The sequence below is a fragment of the Trichosurus vulpecula genome, chromosome 4 (assembly GCF_011100635.1).
Source record: "Trichosurus vulpecula isolate mTriVul1 chromosome 4, mTriVul1.pri, whole genome shotgun sequence".
NCBI classification, from domain to species: domain Eukaryota; kingdom Metazoa; phylum Chordata; class Mammalia; order Diprotodontia; family Phalangeridae; genus Trichosurus; species Trichosurus vulpecula.
The window spans coordinates 421,773,625-421,780,450 of record NC_050576.1 but is presented as its reverse complement, the minus strand read 5'-3'; the positions used below and the strand labels follow the sequence as shown (position 1 = coordinate 421,780,450).

The following is a 6,826-nucleotide window of genomic DNA, read 5'->3' as shown; positions in this document are numbered from 1 at the left end:
ACTCACTTCCTCTCCCAAGAAGAATTCCTCAAGCATTTTCAATTTAAAAGCCTGTGTATGCATGGAGTATAAAATAAAGGCTATTTAAAAAACTCTAATAAGCAGTTTAATTTTAAGGGTAATTAAATTTTTTTACTGTATAGGGATAGCAGGATACAGTTGCCTTTTTTGAAGAGGAAATTCAGCAAAATGTATAAGATATATATATGTGTGTGTATATATGTATACACATCCACATATATGTATATATATACACACACACCCACATACATACATAGATACATATATACATACACACACATGTCTGCCAGGAGCAATTATTTGGTTTCCTTTCAGTGTATTTATTGAAATGTTTTTCCTTAGGTACTCATTTTAAGCTTCTCATACATCTGGTTTGAAATATGCATTTTGCTTTCTTGACAAAAGTGTAAAAATGTTCTATCATTTAGCACCCAGTAAACACATGCTTTTTCCTGTGCTCTATTGCATTTATACTAAAATAGGTATTAAAATAACTCTATACTGTTTCTTGATCACTTTATTTAGTTCTAAGTTTTTAGTACCATATAAAATCATTTACTGACCTTGTAAATAAGGGGGAGAGAGGAAGAACTGAGAATTTCTGCAGGTGGGAAACAGTTGCTATGGAGAGTTCCAAAGAATATGAAAAGGAGATTAATAAAAGTGTTCTGAAACAGTACTTCTTAGGACTGTTCAGCACTGATGTAGTCTGAATATATCAGCCAATTTGGTCACATATATCAATTTAGCTTATCCTCTTTTAGTGGTTGCAATTTGAGCCAAGTAACATATATTTGCATCCTAATGGCTCAAATAATTTTTATTAGATAAAAGATAAGAACAAGAATATGAAATATGTGTTTTGTAAACTGGAAGGGAAAGAAAAGGGAGAGGGCTGATAGAAGGGAGGAAAGATTGAGGGAGACGGTAGTCAAAAGCAAAACTTTTTGGAGGAAAGAAATGGAGAAAGGAGAAGTTGAAGCAAAAGTGTTGGGGAAGGAAGGATGGAGAGAAAGACGCAGATAGTATTCATAACTGTGAATGTGAATTGGTTGAACTCTCCCATAAAATGAAAGTAGATAGCAGAATGGATTAAAAACTACAATCCTACAATATATTGTTTACAAGAAACACATTTGAAACAGAGGGATACACACAGGGTAAAGGTAAAAGGTAAAAGAATATATTATGCTTCAGCTGAAGTAAAAAAAAAAAGCAGGGGTAGCCATCCTAATCTTAGACGAAGCAAAAGCAAAAGTAGATATAATTAGAAGATATAAGGAAGAAAACTATATCCTGCTAGAAGGCACCAAAGACAGTGAAGTAATATCATTACTAAACATGCATGCACCAAGTGGTATAGCATCCAAATTCTGGGAGGAGAAGTCAAGGGAGTTGCAGGAAGAAATAGAAAGAAAAACTATACTGGTGGGAGACCTCAACCTCCCCACTCTCTGAAATAGATAAATCTAACCACAAAATGAACAAGAAAGAAATTAAGGGGGGAGGCGGTGAATAGAATTTTAGAAAAGTTAGATACGATAGACCTCTGGAGAAAACTGAATGAGGATAGAAAGAGTATACCTTTTTCCAGCAATATATGACACCTACACAAAAACTGATCATGTACTAGGGCACAAAAATCTCACAATCCAATGCAGAAAGGCAGAAATGGTAAATACATCCTTTTCAGATCATGATGCAACAAATATTATATATAATAAAGGGTCATGGAAAGATAAACTAAAATTAATTGCAAATTATGAAATCTAATGTTAAAGAACAAGTGGATTAAACAACAAATCATAGAAACAATCAATAATTTCATCCAAGAGAATGACAATAATGAGACAGCATTCCAAAATTTATGGGATAGAGTGAAAGTGGTTCTTAAGGGAAGTTTTATGTCTATAAATGCTTACATGAATAACATAGAGAAGAGGGTATGGGGGGCAGAGCCTAAATGACAGAGCAAAAGCAGGGATGTGCTTGAGCTCTCTCCCAAACTCCTCCAAATACCTGGAAAATGACTCTGAACACATTCTAGAGCTACAGAACCCACAAAATGACAGAGTGAAGCAAATTTCCAACCCAAGACAACTTCCAGGCTAAAAGGAAGGGTCTATAACACCAGGGTGGGACTGGCAAACCATGCTAACACAGACTGGGCTAGAGTAGACCTCAGAGGATGGAATCACTGGAAGCTGTGGTAGTTTCCAGATTTCTCAACCCACAAATGCCAGATACAAAGTGGAAGGTCAGTGGAGAAACTCTATTGGACCTCAGTGAGAGAAGAGTACCACCTGGCTGCTGGCCTGGGGTGGCAGAGATGACAGCAGCAGTGGCAGCAGCAGCAGCAGCAACAACAACATCTGCTCCCAAAGCTCCAGGTCCACAGATGGTAGGGGGATCAAGTGGATGATCAGAAGGCGAATGCAGGGATCTCTTTGCTGGCACTGAGGCAGGATTCTCTTGCTTTGGCCTGCTTGGATCTGGGTTGCAATCCTGGGGTGAGGAGGATCACTGTTGTGGCAGCACATGTGGAGGTAGTGGAGAGGGACTCCTCCTTACAGTTCCAAGGCAGAAAAGAGTGCTTGTGGTCACTCACAGACTAGAGCACAGGCCAGAAGAGGAGTAAACACCTCTCCTTGGATCATGCCACCTTAGAAGAACTGAAAATTTACAGGTGCCTAGAAGTGTCTCTGAAAACAGCCACACAAAACCCCTGAAACTTGGAACAGAGCACTCTTCACTCTGGAAGCCAAATCCTACCTTGACAAAGTGTTCAAAAATCAAATAATTGTCTGGGAAAATGAGCAAGTAGCATAAAAAGACTCAGACTATAGAATCTTTCTTTGGTGACAAAGAATATCAAAATATACAGCCAGAAGAAGTCAACAAAGTCAAAGATCCTACATCAAAACCCTTCAAGAAAAATATGAATTGGTCTCAGGACATGGAAGAGATCAAAAAGGAGTTGGAAATCAAAGGAAGTGGAGGAAAAATTGGGAAGAGAAAGGATAGTGATGCAAGAAAATAATGAAAAATGAGTCAACCACTTGCTAAAGGAAACCCAAAAAATACTGAAGAAAATAACACTTAAAAATAGACTAAACCAACTGACAAAAGAAGTCCAAAAAACCAGTGAGGAGAAGAATGCCTTAAAAAGCAGAATTGGCCAAATGGAGAAGGAGGTCCAAAAGCTCACTGAAGAAAATACTACCCTTAAAATTAGAATGGAGCAAATGGATGCTAATGTTTTTATGAGAAATCAAGAAATTACAAAACAGAAAAAAGAACGAAAAAAATAGAAGACAATATGAAATATTTCATTGGAAAAACCACTGACTTGGAAAACAGATCCAGAAGAGATAATTTTAAAATTGTTGGACTACCTGAAAGCCATGATCAAAAAAGAGCCTAGATATCATTTTTCAAGAAATTATCAAGGAAAACTGCCCTAATATTGTAGAACCAGAAGGTAAAATAGAAATGGAAAGAATACACTGATCACCTCTTGAAAAAGATCCCAAAAGGAAAACTCCTAGGAATATTGTCCCCAAATTCCAGAGTTCCCAGGTCAAGGAGAAAATATTGCAAGCAGCCAGAAAGAAACAATTCAAGTATTGTGGAAACACAATCAGGATAATACAAGATCTAGCAACTTCTACATTGAGGGATTGAAGGGTTTGGAATATGGCATTCTGGAGGTCAAAAGAGCTAGGATTAAAAACAAGAATCACCTACCCTGCAAAACTGAGTATAATACTTCAGGGGAAAAATTGATATCCAATGAAATGGGGGACTTTCAAGCATTCTTGATGAAAAGGTGACAACTGAATAGAAAATTTGACTTTCAAATATAAGAATCAAGAGAAGCATTAGAAAAGGTAAACAGGAAAGAGAAATCATAAGGGACTTACTAAATTTGAACTGTTTATATTCCTACATGCAAAGATGATATTTGTAACTCATGAGACCTTTCTCAGTATTAGGGTAGTTGAAGGGAATATGTATATATATGTATCTATGTACATTTATATATACACATATATGTATATGTATATACACAAACTCACACACACATATATGTATACATAGTATACATATGTGTACGTATGTGTGTGTGTGTGTGTGTGTGTGTATATATATATATATATATATACATGTATATATAGACAGAGGGCACAGGGTGAGTTGAATATGAAAGGATGATATGTAAAAAATAAAATTAAGGAGTGATAGAGGAATATATTGGGGGAAGGAGAAAGGGAGAGATAGAATAGGGTAAATTATTTCACATAAATGAGACCAGAAAAGCTGTTACAATGGAGGGAAAAGGGGAGGAGGTAAAAGGGAATGAGTCAACCTTACTCTCATTGGCTTTGATTTAAAGAGGGAATAACATACACACTCACCTGGGTATTTTACCCTACAGAAATGTACTGGGGAAGGTGCTTAGAGGGGGGATTATATAGAGGAGAGCAGATTGGGGGAGGGGGTAGTCAGAAGCAAACATTTTTGAAAAGTGACAGGTTCAAAGAAGAAAAGACAATAAATGGGGAGGCAGGATAGGATGGAGGGAAATATAGTTTGTCCTTCACAATATGACTATTATGGAAATGTTTTGCATAACTACACATGTGTAAACTATATTGAATTGCTTGCCTTCTCAAGGAGGGGTGGTGGGGAGGGAAGAAGGGAGAGAATATGGAACTCAAAGTTTTAAAAACAAGTGTTAAAAATGTTTTTACATGCAATTGAGAAAGAAGATATACTGGCAACAGGTTATAGAAATTTATCTTGCCCTATATGAAAGTAAGAGGGAAAGGGATAAAGGGGTAGGTTGGGGTGATAGAAGGAAGGGCAGACTGGAAGAGGGGCAATCAGAATGCATGCCATCTTTGGTGAGGGGTAGGGGAAGGATGGGGAGAAAATTTGGAACTCAGAATCTTGTGGAAATGAATGTGGAAAACTAAAAATAAATAAATTAAATTTAAATAAGAAAAACAAAAAATAGAGAAAGAGGAGATCAATGATTGGACATGCATCTACAAAAGCTAGAGAAAGACCAAATCAGAAATCCCCAATTCAATACCAAATTGGAAATAATGAAAACTAAAGGAGAGATTAATAAAACTGAAATTAAAAAAACTATTTAACTAATAAATAAAGCCAAGAGCTGGTTTTATGAAAAAACAACTAATAAAATATATAAACCTTTGGTTAATTTGATTTAAAAAAAACAAGAAAGAAGGAAACCAAATTAGCAGCATCAAAACTGAAAATGGTGAGTTCACTTCCAATGAAGAGGAAATTAAAACAATAATTAGGAATTATTTTGCCAATTGTATGCATGTAAATTTGATAATATTAGGAAATGGATGACTACTTACAAAAATATAAATGGCCCAGATTAACAGAAAAGGAAGTCAAATACTTAAATAACCCCATCTCTGAAAAAGAAATTGAACAAGGCATCAATGAACTCCCTAGGAAAAAATCTCCAGGGCCAGGTGGATTTGCAAGTGAATTCTATCAAACATTTAAACAGGAAATTAATTCCAATAGTATATAGGTTATTTGAGAAAATAGTCAAAGAAGGAGTCCTACCAATTTTTTATGATATAAATATAATAATGATACCTAAAGTGGGAAGAGTCAAAACAGAGAAAGAAAAGTATAGACCAATTTCCCTAATGAATATTGATGCAAAAATTTTAAATAAAATATTAGCAAAAAGAATACAGCAAATTATCATGAGAATAATATATTATGACCAGGTAGGATTTATTTCAGGAATGCAGGGCTGGTTGAATATTTGGAAAACTATCAGCATAATTGATCATATAAACAACAAAACTAACAGAAACCTTATGATTATCTCAATAGGTGAAGAAAAAGCTTTGGACAAAATACAACACCAATTACTATTAAGAACAGTAGAGAGAGACAATGTCTGTGTGATAAACTGCATTGGTGCTGTCTCCCAGAACATGGGCATACGGAGGAATTGGGACCTACCCTGGCCCTTGCTCAGGGATGAATTCAAGTACTTCCATAAAATGACTACAACTTCTTCAGTAGAAGGTAAACAAAATTGGTTGATGATGGGGAAGAGGATCTTGTTCTCTGTTCCTGAGAATAGTTGACCTTTAAAAGACAGGATTAATTTAGTTCTCAGCAGAGAATTGAAGGAACCTCCTCCTGGAGCACATTATCTTGCTAAAAGTCTGGATGATGTATTAGACCTTCTTGAACTTCTGGAACTAGCAAATAAGGTGGACATGATTTGGGTAGTTAGAGGCAGCTCTGTTTATAAGGAAACAACGAACAAACCTGGTCATTAGTGACTGTTTGTGACAAGAATTTTGCAAGAATTTGAGAGTTACACTTTTTTCCAGAAATTGATCTGAAGAAATATAAACTTCTCCCAGAATATCCAGATGTTCTTACTGAAGTCCAAGAAAAAAAAAGCATTCAGCATAAATTTGAAGTATACGAAAAACATTATTCATTTGAAAAGTTTGAAGGCTGCTGTTTCCAACTAATTTTTCCACCAAAAAATAAATTTGTATGATTTTAGCATAAAATTATTATTAGAAATATTGTTTATTTTTACTTTTTAAGGTATCAATAAACATTTATTAGCTATTAAAAACAATAGAGAGCATAGGAAATGGAGCCTTCCTTAAAATGATAAGTAGCATCTACCTAAAACCATCAGTGAGCATTATATGTGATGGGGATAAGCTAGAAGCATTTCCAATAAGATTGGGGTGAAATAAGAATGTCCATTATCTCT

The 6,826-nt window shown here is 35.4% G+C and overlaps 1 pseudogene; it reads left to right on the top strand.

Annotated features, from left to right (window-relative positions):
- The first annotated feature begins 644 nt into the window (after positions 1–644).
- Positions 645–6,601, top strand: LOC118847364 (annotated as a pseudogene).
- Positions 6,602–6,826: the final 225 nt, after the last annotated feature.